This window comes from Leptodactylus fuscus, chromosome 1 (genome assembly GCF_031893055.1).
Source record: "Leptodactylus fuscus isolate aLepFus1 chromosome 1, aLepFus1.hap2, whole genome shotgun sequence".
NCBI classification, from domain to species: Eukaryota; Metazoa; Chordata; class Amphibia; order Anura; family Leptodactylidae; genus Leptodactylus; species Leptodactylus fuscus.
In genome coordinates this window covers 108,166,787-108,185,866 of record NC_134265.1, presented here as the reverse complement: position 1 = coordinate 108,185,866, position 19,080 = coordinate 108,166,787, and the positions used below count along the sequence as shown (strand labels likewise).

The 19,080-nt window shown below is 42.0% G+C and overlaps 1 protein-coding gene across 3 annotated transcripts in view; it reads left to right on the top strand.

Annotated features, from left to right (window-relative positions):
• Nucleotides 1-19,080, top strand: part of SEPTIN5 (septin 5) — a 72,588-nt gene that overhangs the window by 21,071 nt on the left and 32,437 nt on the right. The gene's annotated exons all lie outside the window — the stretch shown is intronic.

The window sequence follows — 19,080 nt, the reverse complement described above, 5'->3', positions numbered from 1 at the left end:
TGGTCCAAACTGGGTTTTTTAGAGGCTCCCTCCACCATGAATTTGCCCAAACTGGGCTGTTTAGAGGCTCCCTCCACCATGAATTGGTCCAAACTGGGTTTTTTAGAGGCTCCCTCCACCATGAATTGGTCCAAACTGGGCTGGTTAGAGGCTCCCTCCACCATGAATTGGTCCAAACTGGGGTGGTTAGAGGCTCCCTCCACCATTAATTGGTCCAAACTGGGCTGGTTAGAGGCTCCCTCCACCATTAATTGGTCCAAACTGGGGTGGTTAGAGGCTCCCTCCACCATTAATTGGTCCAAACTGGGCTGGTTAGAGGCTCCCTCCACCATTAATTGGTCCAAACTGGGCTGGTTAGAGGCTCCCTCCACCATTAATTGGTCCAAACTGGGCTGGTTAGAGGCTCCCTCCACCATGAATTTGCCCAAACTGGGCTGTTTAGAGGCTCCCTCCACCATGAATTTGCCCAAACTGGGCTGGTTAGAGGCTCCCTCCACCATGAATTGGTCCAAACTGGGGTTTTTAGAGGCTCCCTCCACCATGAATTGGTCCAAACTTGGCTGTTTAGAGGCTCCCTCCACCATTAATTGGTCCAAACTGGGCTGGTTAGAGGCTCCCTCCACCATGAATTGGTCCAAACTGGGTTTTTTAGAGGCTCCCTCCACCATGAATTTGCCCAAACTGGGCTGTTTAGAGGCTCCCTCCACCATGAATTGGTCCAAACTGGGGTGGTTAGAGGCTCCCTCCACCATTAATTGGTCCAAACTGGGCTGGTTAGAGGCTCCCTCCACCATTAATTGGTCCAAACTGGGCTGGTTAGAGGCTCCCTCCACCATGAATTTGCCCAAACTGGGCTGGTTAGAGGCTCCCTCCACCATGAATTGGTCCAAACTGGGTTTTTTAGAGGCTCCCTCCACCATGAATTTGCCCAAACTGGGCTGGTTAGAGGCTCCCTCCACCATGAATTGGTCCAAACTGGGGTTTTTAGAGGCTCCCTCCACCATGAATTTGCCCAAACTCTGCTGGTTAGAGGCTCAATCCACCCTGATTTTCAAAACAAATGTTGGTGCCAACCTCAACTTACTACAAGGGCCAAATTCACTGCTGGTGACAAGCTCTCCTCACTGCAAGTGCCAAATACACATGTTTCAAGGTGTTTTCCTACTGTCAGAGAGGTGGTATTGAGTGTGTAAAGTGTGTAGTTGTTAGGCTGTGATGTTGGGGTAATAGAGGGTCTTTGGTGTGTTAGATGCCCCCAGACATGCTTCCCCTGCTGTCCCAGTGTCATTCCAGAGGTGTTGGCATCATTTCCTGGGGTGTCATAGTGGACTTGGTGACCCTCCAGACACGGATTTGGGTTTCCCCCTTAACGAGTATCTGTTCCCCATAGACTATAATGGGGTTCGAAACCCGTTCGAACACACGAACATTGAGCGGCTGTTCGAATCGAATTTCGAACCTCGAACATTTTAGTGTTCGCTCATCTCTACTAAGCATGCATGTTTTTAATGTACAGAAGTGAACAAACAGCAACAAAGTATCTGCAACATGGCTAATCCTTCTCAGGAGAGGTATATGCCCTTGGGGGAATTGGGTATGGACAACGTATATCTGATTTGGGTATGGCCATCTTTATTCCTGGGATTGTGCGGATGTCATGTTTTATATTCATATATAACATTGATTGAATAAACTAATGGAAGGATTGTAAGAGTCCCCTTAAAATGGGTCGGCCAATTATAAGTGGTTTCCTTTTTCTTCAGAAAACAGCAGAATTCCTGTGTATAGCATTGCAGCTCATTCTCATTCTGGTCAATGGGACTAAGCTTCCATTCCAGACGCACCCCCCGGGGTGTGTGGCACTGTTCCTGGAAAAAAAGCAGACCCCTTTTTTTTTTAAATCCTGTTGTGCAGTTTCTATAACTTTCATTACAGTCCAAGACTAATGGATTCTTGCATGCAGCCATTTCTGTATGAAGCAGTAATTGACAGGAAAAATCCTATTTACAGAACTATTCAGCCTTAAAAAGATTTCTTCTAGGGGAGAATATCTATATAACTACAGCACTTGGCGAGTCCTTCACATTACACAATGGGTGTTAAAGCTACATACAAGAGGGCTGTCCTAAGCTGGTTTTACATGGCAGTAACATGACTGCATTATAGAACAGGTTGGCCATGGTGTCATGCACACTACACTGAAAAACGGCTTTCAGATCAATGGGTCAAAGTCAGTGGGTATATTCACATGTCTGTTTTGAGAGGTTTGAGGAATGTATGTTCCTGCACCACACCGCTGCATGGTTGGACGTACATTGAATAGTTGGCATTTGAGTCTCATGTACCTGAAATATAATATAGAATATAACATATGAGATTTACTGTAAGTGTTAGATTGCCAGTCAGCAAAATATTAAGCGAAGCCTTCATGGCAGCCATTGCTAGTGGCAGTATTTCTTTGGGATTGTCTATAGTTTTCACTTGCACTATCCAACAATAGCCCGCATTTACTATTGTGTTGTGACTAGACACTGGAGTAAATGTGGCTCAATTTTCTAAGCTGAATTTTTTGGGGTGGGTGTTCTGTTAAGTGTGGCTTAAGTGTGCCAAGATATTTTAAAATTGTACCATAAAATTCTGGCCGACTAAAAGGTGGTGTACACCCAAGTCACATAATAGGAACCAGCCCCCATCTCCCAGGTCATTCATTCTATGAGAAAAAACAGCAACGCATCCTACCCAAAGCATCCTGCATTATGAAGAATACTGCATAAACTCCCAAAACACTACAAAAACGCTGCATATGTACTGTTCAACAGTTTACAGTGTGAATAAGACCTTAACTGGATTGTCTAAGGCTACAGTTACATGACCGAGGTGCAAAATGACCGTCAAAAATGGCCATTTTCACGGCTGCCTTGTATATGAGTGTTTTCATGGATCCCCATATATTTGAGTGTATGGAGGGGTCTGAGAAAACAGACAAAAACAGGGCATGACTAAAATTTTACGACAGACCATCAAAAAAACCAGACATGTGAATAAATCCCATTAACTTGAATTGAATTTAATAATGCTGTGTGGTGTCCGTTAAAATAAACGGATGTCACACAGCCATTATGTGAATATAGCTTAAATAGGCTGTCTGTGCTAAAAAAAAAAATTAAAATAAGCTGGGGTAGGTGAAAAAAATAAAAAAACAATCATGCTCATCTGTCCCCGGTGCTCCGACGTCTTCTCAGCATGGTCCAGTCCTTCTGCTCAACTGTCTTTTCGGTGTGCAACTCTTCACTGGCTGTGACGTCCCGAATCCCTTACTCTGATGCCGCTGATTGGCCTCAGTGGTCAGATGACTGGTGAGACCAATCAGTGGCATCAGGAAGAGACCTGGGACGTCATAGGTAGTGACTAGTAATGAGCGAGTAGTATTCGATCGAATACGTTTATTCGATCGAATACTCGTAACGGTCGAATACCATGCGGGAAAATTCCATTGAATTCAATGCAAAAACCTCCTTGTGCTCCTCATCCTGCTACTTCCAGAACTTGGAGGATCCAAGGTGTCGAACTGTGGTTTCCATGGAAACCGGAAAAACATTCCCGTTTTTTCCCATAGACTATAATAGGATTCGAAATTCGAACGAATACTACTCGCTCATCTCTAGTAGTGACATCAAATGCCTCAGCAGTCACGTGCAGCGGGGACTTCTGCTGGAAGACAACAATGGCTCGGTAGGGAGACATCGGAACATCGGGGAAAGGTATGACTTTTTTTTCCATCTCATTTGGCCTATTTAAAATATAACATTTTCGCTTCAAATTTTGCAGAATCAATTCAGTTGCCCAGCTTATGAAGAATAGCATGGTGTCAAATGTGACAATTTTATGGGTATGTGTAGAGGTGATGTCAGATATGATGTGTAGTTTGCTATTCCAGAACAACCTGCCTAGCAGCAAAATATTCCTGGAAGTTGTCTTCAGAAGTTGCCAAGTGCGATAAGTTTTTGCCTTGTCATAAGCTATAGTGCAGATGTTCATACAATCATGTAACTTCATTATTGCTGTTTTGACAATTGCTAGAGGGCTGTCCATGACCAAGTAGTGACATGTTGTACTCGTTTTGTTTTAGTGTAAATGTGAAGTAGTGGCTTATTGTTCCACTCAAGACTAATCTTAAGCTGCAATGTGACATTTTACTTATTTAAAGTTCCTGTAGACCTGCAAAGATGTTGCGGGTAGTCCGTGACAAGCTGATCACAGCTCTTGCTGCAGGGCAACCATATATCAAGCTGCTATATATAGGAACCAGCTCTGAAATAAATTACTTTTTGTTATCTTCAGGACTGCTATCAAAATATTTGTGTCCTGATACAGCGAGATTGGTCCTAGCCCTGGAGCATAGTAAACTGTCATCAACTACTGGGGCAGTCATACAAATGATGGCATCCCCCTCCAGAATCTAAAAGATGAAGCCATGAGATCGGGTGTTTTTGGGTTGTAGAAATCTTTACAATGCTGTCCTGTGACCTATCTTATATGACCCTTTTGACCCAGGCTACCCAGAACGAGCACATTGCAGATTTTTTCTCATGGAAATTCTGCAGTGTGTTCCTATGCAAGCTGCCATGGCAAAAGAACAACGGTTTGTTTCTCTGTATGCCCCCTTGGCTTTCAGTCTCTGCATTGCAAAGGATGAAAGCCACAGGCGGGGAAGGGTTGACCTGACTAGTGATGTGAGAGGACGCATGTAGCTAGAGCTTCCATGTTAGTATCCTGACATTGATCCTTTTGGGGCACATAGTTGTCCAAAAGAGCTCATCTACATGCACCTAAGCCTGCAGGAGGTGCATTTTGATGATCATGACCCGCAAAAAAACCAAAAACTGGTTGATGGCGGAAAGAGCGGTAGGACCATGATGTTGAAGTATTATGGTGCCAGCAGCACTGAGAATTTCAGACATCTGGCTACTTGGCTGTAAAAGTTGTCCCGCACTTGGAGAGCCTCCTGAACTGCTCACAGCTCATTTGGAGCTTGTCTCATTGCAGGCCGAGGATGACTCTAAGATGGAGATAGACCTGGAGTCTGGAACTATATACCAGGAAACCCATATCAGTATTTGACACTTGCCACTGCGAGTTTTACTTGCAAGATGTGGATGAGATTTGTTTATAGAGTTATTTCAGTTTCTGATATTGATGGCCAGTCCTTAGCCTGACAGTCGAGACCCCTTCAGATCAGCTGCTCAAGGACTTGGATGGCTCCCAGATTATTGTTTACCTGCTGGGAGCTGCACTGATCACCCTTACACATAAACTTCAATGGGACAAGCTCTGCAGCTACAAATGTAAACATTACTGGGAGCTGTGTTGTCCCCAAACAGCTGAGCTGTGGGGGTCTTGGCTGGCGGACCCTTGCAGCAGATCTAATATTGATTTTCATCAACTTTGCTACTACTGTAACCCACATGGGCTTACTGCCCATGTGGCAGATTTTGTGGTAAATCAGTTCTATTCATCTTAATGGATTTTTTTTTTTTTTTTTTGCAACAAGCACAGATTTTTGTAAGCCCCATTCAGATGAATGGAACTGATTTTCAGTCATAGAAATGGCTCAGACACATTCAGTCATGTAAAATGAGCGGGCCCCATGTGCAACCTGGATGGGCACTTGCTTTCCGTTATAAATTTACACATATTCTAATAGAGATGAAAAAACAATGTCATGAAAAGTTGTCTTATATAAAGATTTTGCTAATATATTTCACTAGTTTTGGTGTAGGGTGAACCTGAGATATTTCATTGCTCTATGTAATTGGCCATAGAGGTGATATACATGATAACTTGTGTACCCTTCAATGCATATTTATATAGGATTCACATAAACATAATAAAGAACCTTCTACTTCTATCCAGATGTTTTACATTCCAGGAAGAAAGTAGAGCCGTGAAATAAATTCTGTGTTGTGTTGGTATGATAACTATGTATGTAACATCGGGGCATAGCCCATGTAGGAGGGCGAGTATATGTGAGGTGAAGGAAAGTCCACACAGTGGGAGAGGAGTCTTGATTCCAGTCTGTGAATGTGTTTAGATATGAAGGACTGGTTTTTGTAGATATTTACTTCTATAGTACAATTTCATATTCTTAATCCTAGAGTCTTACTTTCATGTCGGTTGATGCTTGATAATTGAAATAGCTTATCTTAAAGGGATTGTCCAGGATTTAGGATTTTATGGTCTATCATTGGGATAGGTCATAAATATCTAATTGTTGGGGCCCAAAAGGTGACCCACTACATGGATCAGCTGTATGGGGTTGTTTCCAATACCTGTCCTATACACAACAGAGAGCCAGAATGATTTACATTTAGCCCCTGTTCCTGTATAGTGACCAGGAGTCTGTATTACAGCTCAGCTCCAATCACCTTCAGTGGGAGCTGAGCTGCAGTACTGGTGCTTGGCCAGTATACCAGCACAAAGCCAATTGCTTTCAGACCCATTTTGTACTGTATATAACATGAGTATCTGAAGCAACCCCTGTCAGATCCCCACCGATCCTTAGAATAGGTCTTAAAATCCTAAATCCTGGACAGTCCCTTTAAGCTTTTAATATAAGGACAGTGATACTGACGCTTTGGACTCAGGTTAGTTTTGCAATAGTCATCAGACACTACTACTAATAATTTTGAGCACTTCTAAGTGCTTGGTACAAAATTGTAAGTATGGAATTGGGGTGCAGTGCAGTCAGGTTCAGTATCAGAACCTTGTAAACCTAGGCAAATTCTCTATCCATGTGATCTGGGTAAACATGCCAAGTGACGGATGGGGTAGACCAATGGCCCACAGTGACCATGTTGCTCAAGCACACAAATACATAAGAGCGATGGGTGCAATTTATCCTGGGCATTTCAGGTGAATGTGTGATGGAGCTGTACAAGGAAACTTCCTAGAGATTTATCCTGTAAGTATTCTATGTTTCAGAAAACCCTATATGCTAGAATTGTTCATTCTGTTCACAGGAGAACATTATTTGGACAAGTCAGTGTTCGTACACTGCTAACATCCCTACTTTTCACTCACACCCCATGAATGCTGCAAAGAGGCAGAATCGTATCCACAACCTTATTCTAGAATTTAGGGTACAAAGATTTCATTATTATATGGGATTGTTTGGGTTTTAAAATAATGGGTTCAAAGGAGCAAACTATATAAAGTAATGTTAAAGAAAAGTTACTCATTCTTTAAGTTTAAGGCCCCACATAGCAGACTGCAGCGAAAAAGCGATATGGTAAAAACCACAGCAGAAATATGTTGCAGCTTTTTCTGCAGCGCTTTCTGCTTTAATTATACCTGTAGTGAAACCGCCGGCGTTTCCGTCGGTATAATTGACATGCTGTGATTTCCAAAAACTTGATGCGTATTTTTCTGCAATGTGTGCATGGGATTCCCATCCATCTTTCAGGGACTGTAAAACGCAGCGGTTTTTGCCATGGTATACATGCCACGTAGGGCCCCAGCCTAACTGTGCTGCTGCGGACCATTTTTTCAATCCTGGACCCCCTTTAAAACATATCTTTATTTATTCCATCATTTATATTTTATACATTACATTACCATTATCCTTATCTAGTTTTGTATTGCAATATTCTGCTGTCATTTTAAAAGAATTTGTACTTTATGTGACATTCTTAGTAACAGAACGAAGGATTTCCTGTCCCATTGTTTATCCATGTATATAGATATATAGTAATCAGCTTTTTAAGTTGTCACCCCTTAAGAATGCACTAAGTAGACCTAGACTTCCTTAACATCATTCATTCTCTAAAGTGCTCATGGAATATTATAAAGGGAAAAACAGGCCTGACTTCAAGGAAAGCGACAGCCACATAAATACATTAGCGTATCTATACTAGTGCTGTGTATAGGGGATAACTAATCCAGGAGTTCCTGTACCCAGTAAAAGGTTCTTACCAGTACAACTTTCTCTAATGTCATAGCTTCACAGGAACTGTGTCTTAGGCTAAGGCGGGAACAACTGCGGCGGGAACGCATCACGGTTCTTCCCGCAGCGCTTTGAACAGAAAGTTTCCTATGCGGACTTTCTGTTACCATTATATCTACGGGAAAGCCGCCGGCGTTTCCATAGATATAATTAACTGAGCTAGTTTTGGAAATCGCAGCGTGTTCGCGCTACAGATTTTAACGCAAAGTGGGCATGGTATTTGCTTGCATCCCATCCACTTTGCTCTTACTGTATAACGACATGATTTTTCCTGTGGCGTTTATGCCGCGGGCGAATCGTGGCACTTCCGGCCCGTGGGGCCTTAGCCTTAGGCTGTGGCCCCACGTGGCAAGAACGCTGCAGCAAAACCTGCAAACTGCAGCAGTGGCTCATCCCATCCACACATTGCAGAAAAAAAATCTGCAGCGGACATGCTGTGGTTTCAAAGGTTCCATACAGGTATAATTGAAGTAGAAAGTCAGCAGAGGAAACCTGCGCTTCGCCACGGTTTTTCCTGCACCGCATTTTAGCTGCAGGTTGCTACATGGGTCCTGAATTCAGCACATTGTCAGCTTTCTTGGTATGATCCAGGTGCTATAGATATCGGCACAGATATCATCTCCTTGTCAGAATGGTCGGCCTTATTGCTCAGACTCATCGCTGCAGAGTGCTCCAGAATGGATGGGATTCTGGCTAATTCCATCCACACATTGCAGAAAAAATCTGCAGTGGAAAAGCTGAGTTTTCTAAAATGCTTGTGTATTTGCAAATCACAGCATGGCAATTATATCTGTGGAAATGCTGGGATCTTCCATATAGATATAATAGGAGTGAAAGTGTACAGATGAAAACTCCTCAGAAATGCAATGAAAAACTGATGCGTTTCTGCCGCGTTTTTTTTTTAAAACAGCATTTTTTTTTTGCTGCGTTTTGCTTTGTGGTGCCTTAGCCTTAAGCAGTTTTAGATTGCAGGCATATTTTGACTGGCGTAGTCTATTGTTCTTGGCAGGTAGCTGCAGAGATTGTGAGCTGGAGATAAAATACATATAAGCTGGAAAACCTATTGAGTGAAAGAAACAAAGGAGCGCAGATAGACATACACATTGCATACGAAAGTACCCTGAATTGTATCTTGTGGGTTTAAGAAAAATGGATACTCAAAAGTCACAAAAACAGCAAAAATTATATTACTCTGCGGCCAGTTAAAAAAAAAAAAAGTGATGATAGAATCTCCATGAAGATAAAACAAAACCTGCCTCCTTCCTTGGATGGTGTGTGTTGTACACACTTGTGTCCATGATACTTGTGTCCATGGTTTGTAGGTATTCCTAATGTAGAAATAGTCCCAGACCTAGAAATTCGCCGGTCACCACATCCAGCATGTGTCTCTTTCAGCTTGATCTCTTTCTATGATATGAGCCCACACCCACCAATTATGGAGACCACTTTGAAGCCAGCCACTTGTATACAACGTTATGAATTTGGGAAGTCATTGTTCTTTTGGAAATGAGGTGTGGCTGTGCAGGCGTCTCATAAGTCATACTGCCAAGGGGAAATAAACATTCAGCTCTGCAGGTTCTGCATTCCTATTGCTGCCACTTGGGGAATGCTGTGTTATTCCTATCAGAGGAATCTCTATGTAGTTATGTGCACTAGGTTGTCGGCATTTACTATGAAAGACAGTCATTAAAAATGCCTTAAAACCAGATTTCACACAAAAAGTAAGTTTTCCCCTTTAGGCCCCAGGTTGGGAAAATGTTGCACTTTATATTACCTGCAAAGTGGATGGGATTCTGCATAATGCCATTGACAAAAAACCCACAATGAAAATGTTGAGATTTCAAAAATATGATGGGGCTCTTTAGGCTAAGGCCCTACTGGACGTCCCACAGCAAAAAAGCGTTGTGGGAAAAACTGTGTCGGCAGCGCATCGCAGTTCTTTCAGCAGCGCATTAAATAGAAAGTTTGCAGAGTTTTCCTCCGTGGACTTTCTGTTACAATTATACCTATGGAGAAACCACTGGTGTTTCCGTAGGTATAATTGACATGCTGCGATTTCCAAAACCGTGACAATTTTGGAAATCGTTTCCACCAAGGGCAAATCATGGCGTTTCCATCCCGTGGGGCCCTTGCCTTACTCAGGTTTGAACATCTCTAAAACAGCTTTTCAGGCAAATGGTGTATCTACTGAACTATCTAAAAGTATAATGGTGCTCAGCATAATCTTCCCTTCAGTGCACTTTGGCTGGTTTAATATCAATCTTTCTGAAGACAGGTTCCCTTAAGGCTGAAGCCCCACAATGCAAAAATGCAGCGGAAAAAAACTCTTTTTACAGTACTTAAAGGGATCCTATCATTAAAACACAATTTTTTGTAACTAACACGTAGGAATACAGTCCTATGAAAAAGTTTGGGCACCCCTATTAATCTTAATCATTTTTAGTTCTAAATATTTTGGTGTTTGCAGCAGCCATTTCAGTTTGATATACAGTGATACCTCGGTTCTCGAACGCCTTGACTTTCGACCAAATCGGTATTCGAACAGGAAATTCGAGAAAATTTTGTCTTGGAATCCGAACAAATATTTGGAACTCGAACAGCCGAACGTCCGAGATTAGCCGAGTTGAGCCGAATGGCGTTCATTCGGCCCAGCGCCTTACCTGCGTCATCATTGTGAGTCAGTGAGAGAGAGTACTGCACTGTACTGCAAATTACTGTACTGTACTGTACACTGAATTTAACCCTTAGACATGTGTCCAAAGAAAGCCAGAAGTGGTAATGCAGACAAAGGTAAGCGGAAAGCTGTGAGAACAACGATTGAACTCAAGAAAGAAATCATTGGCAAATATGAACAGGGCACACGTGTGTCGGATCTGTCTGCAGAGTATGGCATGCCAAAATCAACCATCTCTACCTTCCTTAAGAATAAAGCTGTTATAAAGGCTGCCAGTGTTGCCAAAGGTGTTACACTGTTAACTAAGCAAAGGCCTCAGATAATGGAGGAAATGGAGAAGCTGCTCCTTATTTTCATTAAAGAAAAAGAGTTAGCAGGTGACAGCATCAATGAGGTCGTTATTTGTGAGAAAGCACTCCAAATATTTAGTGACCTGAACACAGAAACACCTGGTACAAGTGGTGAAGGTGCTTTCACGTTTAAAGCCAGCAGAGGTTGGTTTGAGAATTTCAGACATAGAAGTGGCATACATCGTGTCACTAGGCATGGGGAGGCAGCTAGTGCAAACCAGGAGGCTGCTAATAGCTTCATAAAAGAATTTAGTGACTATGTCAAGGCAGAAGGGTTTGTTCCTGAGCAGGTCTTCAACTGCGATGAGACCGGATTATTCTGGAAAAAAATGCCAGCCAACACCTACATAACCAAAGAGGAAAAAGCACTACCAGGGCACAAGCCTATGAAAGATAGGCTTACTCTTTTGTTTTGTGCAAATGCAAGTGGTGATTGCAAGGTAAAACCCTTGCTTGTCTATCATTCTGACAATCCCCGGCCATTCAAAAGACACAATGTCATGAAGAGTAAATTGGCTGTGATGTGGCGGTCTAACACCAAAGCTTGGGTTACCCGACAATTCTTTACAGAGTGGGTGCGTGAAGTTTTTGCACCTCGAGTGAAGGAATACCTGACAGGAAAAAATTTGCCATTAAAATGTCTATTAGTGATGGACAATGCTCCTGCTCACCCCCCAGCTTTAGAAGATCTAGTTGATGACTATAGCTTCATAAAAGTAAAATTCTTACCCCCCAATACAACCCCTATTCTGCAACCCATGGACCAACAGGTCATATCCAATTTTAAGAAATTGTACACAAAGGCCCTCTTCCAGAAGTGCTTTGAAGTGACAAATGACACACAGTTAACTCTGAGGGAATTTTGGAAAGAACACTTCAACATCCTGAATTGTGTAAACTTGATTGACACTGCTTGGAGTAATGTCACTCATCGCACATTGTATGCTGCATGGCGAAAACTTTGGCCCGAAAGGGACAGTGAGGCTTTAGAACCTGAGTCAGCTCCTGTCGTTGATGAAGATGTTGCTGTGGTTGATGATGTTGTGGCCATAGGAAAGACCATGGGCCTTGACATTCAACAAGATGACATCAACGAACTTGTGGAAGGTCACGCTGCTGAGTTAACCACCGAGGAACTGATGCACCTACAACAACAGCAGCAGAAGGATATGGTTGAAGAAATTTCTTCTGAAGAAGAGGAGAGAGTGGAGGATATTTCTAGTGGCCTTATTCATGAAATGTGTGCTAAATGGGCAGAAATCGCCAATTTTGTTGAACAACATCACCCTGATAAAGTGGTAGCAAATAGAGCAGTTAACATTTTTAATGACAATGTTATGTCCACTTTCCGCAAAATTTTGCAAAGGAGAAAAAAACAGCAAACCATTGACAAATTCTTCCGTAAAGAAATCAGACAAGCAACTGCAGAGCAAGATTCTGATTCTCCTCAGCAAAAGAGACAGAGAACAGAAACACCCGAAGAGCAGTTACCCTCTGTTTTTATTGAAGAGGACTTCCCATCAGATCATAACCATCCCCCTTCCCTCCTCCCTCCACATTCATTCCCTCCTGCCATAAAGGTTGGTACAGGTACAGTAAATGAAACACAATTTACTGTACTGTACAATACATTTTATTTTTTTTGTTTTAATAAATACACTTTTATTTCTTATTTCTTGTTGACTCATGTTTTTCTACATATTATATACAAATTAGGCCAGTAAATAGGCATTTTCTGGGGCTTGGAACAAATTAATCCAGTTTCCATTATTTCCGATGGGTTTTTTTGTTTCGGTTCTCGAACAATTTGGTTCTCGACCGACCTCCCGGAACGAATTATGTTCGAGAACCGAGGTATCACTGTATCTAATAACTGATGGACACAGTAATATTTCAGGATTGAAATGAGGTTTATTGTACTAACAGAAAATGCGCAATATGCATTAAACCAAAATTTGACCGGTGCAAAAGTATGGGCACCTCAACAGAAAAGTGACATTAATATTTAGTAGATCCTCCTTTTGCAGAGATAACAGCCTCTAGTCGCTTCCTGTAGCTTTTAATCAGTTCCTGGATCCTGGATGAAGGTATTTTGGACCATTTCTTTCTACAAAACAATTCAAGTTCAGGTAAGTTTGATGGTCGCCGAACATGGACAGCCCGCTCTCAAATGATCTGAAAACAAAGATTGTTCAACATAGTTGTTCAGGGGAAGGATACAAAAAGTTGTCTCAGAGATTTAACCTGTCAGTTTCCACTGTGAGGAACATAGTAAGGAAATGGAAGACCACAGGGACAGTTCTTGTTAAGCCCAGAAGTGGCAGGCCAAGAAAAATATCAGAAAGGCAGAGAAGAAGAATGGTGAGAACAGTCAAGGACAATCCACAGACCACCTCCAAAGAGCTGCAGCATCATCTTGCTGCAGATGGTGTCACTGTGCATCGGTAACAATACAGCGCACTTTGCACAAGGAGAAGCTGTCAGGGAGAGTGATGAGAAAGAAGCCGTTTCTGCACGTACGCCACAAATAGAGTTGCCTGAGGTATGCAAAAGCACATTTGGAGAAGCCAACTTCATTTTGGAAACAAAGATTGAGTTGTTTGGTTATAAAAAAAGGCGTTATGCATGGCGTCCAAAAAGAAACAGCATTCCAAGAAAAACACTTGCTACCCACTGTAAAATTTGGTGGAGGTTCCATCATGCTTTGGGGCTGTGTGGCCAATGCCGGCACCGGGAATCTTGTTAAAGTTGAGGGTCGCATGGATTCCACTCAGTATCAGCAGATTCTTGAGAATAATGTTCAAGAATCAGTGACGAAGTTGAAGTTACGCCGGGGATGGATATTTCAGCAAGACAATGATCCAAAACACCGCTCCAAATCCTCAGGCATTCATGCAGAGGAACAATTACAATGTTCTGGAATGGCCATCCCAGTCCCCAGACCTGAATATCATTGAACATCTGTGGGATGATTTGAAGCGGGCTGTCCATGCTCGGCGACCATCTAACTTAACTGAACTTGAATTGTTTGTCCAAAATACCTTTATCCAGGATCCAGGAACTGATTAAAAGCTACAGGAAGCGACTAGAGGCTGTTATCTTTGCAAAAGGAGGATCTACTAAATATTAATGTCACTTTTCTGTTGAGGTGCCCATACTTTTGCACCGGTCAAATTTTGGTTTAATGCATATTGCGCATTTTCTGTTAGTACAATAAACCTCATTTCAATCCTGAAATATTACTGTGTCCATCAGTTATTAGATATATCAAACTGAAATGGCTGTTATAAACACCAAAATATTTAGACCTAAAAATGATTAAGATTAATAGGGGTGCCCAAACTTTTTCATAGGACTGTAGCCTTTAGAAAGGCTATTTGTCTCCTACCTTTAGATGTCTTCTCCGCGCTTCCATTCAGTATAAATCCCTGTTTTCGCTGGCATGCAAATGAGTTCTCTTGCAGCACTAGGGGCGGGCCCCAGCGCTCAAACAGCACTGGGGCGTCCCCAATGCTGCGAGAGAACTCTCCAGCACCGCCTCCATCTTCTTCAGGAATAGCCTCTTCACGCGTCTTCTTCCGGCGCTGGTGGTCAAACTTCTAAAAAGTGAATGGGATTCTGTCTAATCCCATCCACACATGCACATCCCGCTGTGTTTTCAAAAACACCTGCAATTTTGTAAATCGCAGCATGTGAATTATACCTTGGGAAATGCTGGTATTTTCCATATAGGTATAATAAGAGTAGAAATTCCACAGGGGAAAACTGTGAAAACACAATGAAAAGTGCTGTGGAAAAAAAACATGATGCGTTTCCCCCATGTTTTTTCCTGCCATGTTTTTTTTTTTTTTTTTTTTTTTGTGCTGTATTTCGCTATGTGGGGCTTCAGGGTCCATTCACACGGATTAAACGCGCACTCATTTTGGCAAAATACACGTGTAAAAATAAGACTCCCATTGACTTCAATCACATTTTTTACACGTGTAAAAAACGCGCCAGAAAACCCGAGGTATTTTTTAACGTGTTTTATTTTTTTTAACATGTGTAAAATATGTCATTGAAGTCAATGGGAGTCTTATTTTTACACGTGTATTCTTTACACATGTATTTTGCCAAAATTAGCGCGCATTTACTCTTTAAGTTCTTTAGAAGAGCCTATGGAAAACACCTGAAAATGCCACACCAAAAACATTCTGTTTTATGACAAAACACCACTGACCCAAAGAGCGCAGCAAAAGTGAGTTAAAATGCAAAAACAAAACACTGTAGTATTTCCTATTGACTTTAAGCAAACAATACAATGGTTTTGGAAATTGCAGCATTTCCACATTTCAGTATTTTCCCCTAGTGTTCCATCCACTATGCAGAGACTGTAAAATACTGCATTGGTGGCCTTAGGCTAGGGGCCCTATGTGGCGGAAACGCTGTGGTTTGGCCACGGCAGAAATGCTGTGATTTCCAAAACCATTGCGGCTTTGAAAATTTCAGCGTGTCAGTTATACCTATGAAAACGCTAGTGCTTTCCCTATAGGTATAATTGAAGCAGAAGCACCTTAGAGGAAAACTCTACAGACTTTCTGTGAAAAGCAATGTGGGAAAATTCACGATGCATTTCTGCCATTGTTTTTCCCACAGCACTTTTTCTCTGTGTCCCACTATGTGGGGATTTAGCCTAAAAGTGATGAATTTACTTCATTTTTACCACATTATAGTTTTCCTTGATTTTACTATAAATTCTATCTATTTATTTAATATAATAAGAGTCTTTTAAATATGTCCTAGATGTAACAGTGTTATAAACCTAAGAGGTCTGTGCAAGTCGAACGTCCTAACCATCATCCGTACAAGAGGAAACGTTGGTATAGCCTTCGCACTTTGGGTGCTGGGCAGAGGGATTGGAGTAGGGTGCTTTGACATAAGCTAAAGGTGTATACGGGGTAGTAGAGAGTTCTGTAGTGTAATAAATCAGATCTCTGTGTCTTCATGGTAACAAGCTACAAGCAACCTTGTACATTGCGAGCCTGCAGTCATATATTCCATATCTCTCATACTGCTGTTTACATAGATTCATACCTCCCAACCATCCTGAACTCAGCAACACAGTCCTGAATCCAGGGTGTTGTCCCACTGTCATGGGTGATACGTCCTTCCTTCAACTTCATCTGCATCCCATGGACTACGGTCACATGATACATCGGCTTTTCTATGCTGTTTCAATATTTTGGTGGAGCAAATGGTTTAATATTCATTCAACATTAGACATTAAACATTAGTCATTTCAATACCTTCAATACAATACGTTTGAATGGACTCTTAGAACCAAGCCAATTTCTGTTTTTTCCTCTCCACATTCCAAGAGCCATAATTTTTTTCATTTTTCAGTTCAGAGTCACATGATGACTTATTGTTTGCGACACAAATTGTACTTTGTAATGGCTCCATTCAATATCCTGTGCAATGTACTGGGAAACTGGAAATAATTTAGAATGAGGTGCAATTGGAAAAAAAATCAAAACAAGGGGGTCCGATTGCTTTTTACTTTACACTGCAATACTAATGTACTGAAGTGTATAGTAAAATTCATTGACTTTAGGCAGCATGTAATATAACCATACTGATGACAAGCCTGGGAGCCTTCAATTGGCAACGGCCATGCTGTTCAATCACGGCCAGTGGCTGCACACAGTGGTGTGCAACGGGCCTACTAGTAAGTAACCCCATCATGTATCTCGCATGAACCCCAAGGTAGTATGGTACCTCACATATTAGTATAGCCTTAGTCACACATACATTTTTCACAAACATGAACTGTCAGTGTTTTCCACTGACAGCACCTGGACTTTTGATTTTATGGGTATGTTGTGTCAATGGTTTCCGTATTTCATGCCAGGGAAAATGGATCAATCATTTTTAGAAAAAAGTTGTGATTTTGAGCTGTGAAAAACAGGCAGAACACTGGTAACATCTGTATGCTATCCGTCTTTTCACAGACCTATAGATTTTAATGGCCGTTCGTGATCTGTAAAATAGACCAAGGTAGAGGAAGTCGTCATTTTTAGGGCCCGTGTACACGGGGTTAACGCGAGTGCATTTTAGCATAATACACGTGTATAGAATACACGTGTAAAAATAACACTCCCATTGACTTCAATGACATTTTTTACACGTGTAAAAGCCAAGCCGCTGCAGAGGCCGGAGTGGACTTCAGGGGAATGTAGAGAGGTGGCTGTTACTTTTTTTTTCAATTTTACTATGGGGCCACAAAGGGATAAAATACTTTGTCAGAACCACAAAGGAGACAATTAGACATTGTAGAGGCACCAATTGAACCATGATACTGTGTAGGGGCCAGTTGGGGTACATTATATTGTGTGGGGGCCACAGAGGGAACATTATGCTGTGCGTAGGCCACTGGGAGTGAATATAATGTGTAGGGGCCACAAGGGGACAGGATAATGTATGGGATTACATACAGAGTGTTGTACTCTATGGGGGCAGTATAGTACTGTGTAGGGTTGGTCTGTGTCATAGGGGGCAGGTTAGAGGCAGAATTTATCGTACATGAATTTCCTGTGGTGTGCAGATTTTGTCCCACTTTCTGTCCTCTGGATGTTGGGATGGATGGATCGTACGATCAGACTACACTCTTACAAAGTGCTTCCTGTTTCACTTTAGATGTACTGGAACAAAATGAATGTAAACCAATAAAATGTATAGGGGTTGTCCCCTGAAAGAACTGGCCCCAGTGTTTAGGACATCATAGAGTGGGTCCCCTGTCTATGGGCCAGAATGGAGAACTGCTCTGTGATATGGACATCTTCTTGGTCTATATTTCCTGTAGCAGCAGGTGAGAATGATAATGTTCCATTGAGATATTTTCTTTATCAACAACCAATGGGTCACACAAGGGCTGTCTGCATGAATGACTTCCTTTTTTAGCAGCGGCATCCTCACATTAGGAGTGGGGACACTCCGAGCACCTGGCTGTACTGTAAGGAAGCTTTGTGTCTTGTTTCTGTGCCTGTTACTGCAGCTGCTCTTGTCATATGCAGTGCCTGTCACCCACAGTCCTAGCTCTATAATGCTCCAGTGTTACAATGTCAGGCATTCGTCCTACTTATATCATTTGTGGCCCGTCTTGTACTCTGTGTATGCGTGGGATACTAATAGTGAGGATGATAAAGATAGTGAGGACATTTTGGAATGTATTTACAGTAGACTGGCTTCGATGCGTTGCAGTACATTGCATATGGCCGATGCTCCTAGGGCTTCCTGTAACCTGTACCTTCCTGCCTAGAAGATATAATTGACTTCTGGTTCCTTGCCAGAGCTACTCTTACCCCACAGGTTTTAGGAGCTGCCACCAACCTTGACATAAGGTGTGTCACTCTGCTTGAGGGTAGGGTGGCTTTTCTTGTCATATCATATTCTCTTTATATTCTCTGACACGTCTCATTACTATATGAGTGGATCATACAATGGGTGAAAGTGTCATTTTATTTCATGATAAATAATTTTAGTGCAGCCTAGCTATCCATCATGATCACTGCTGCCCTACAGTACTGGTATCCTGGATGAAATCTAACCATCTACATGGCGTTTGTGTATTCTCCTATACTTGCGTATTTCCTACTCGGTATCTGTGTCATCTCAGCTTCCTAGGTTGTCTGTATTTCCATGAACTTGGTTATTGTGTAATAGATAAATAGATTGTGGCCCCTTCAGGTACTGATGTGAGTGAGTATACTGTGTACAGCCCTGAAGACAATTGTCTTGAGCTTACTGCTTAGCCTTAGATAAACATGCTAGACAAAACCCTAGGCCCTAACTTATCTACTGCTCATAGATAAACTGCTGCAAAACTCATTGTCAGAAAGGGGCCATACACCATAAGTAGCTTGTCCAAACCTTATCGCCCCATACACATGCATGCTCAGTTTTGCCAAGACACATCCAGCGGCGACTTATCTTACTTAAAAACAAATGATCAAGCATATTGAAATTCAACATGTCGAGTCTCCTGACATATGCTGAACAAACATCAGCCAAACATT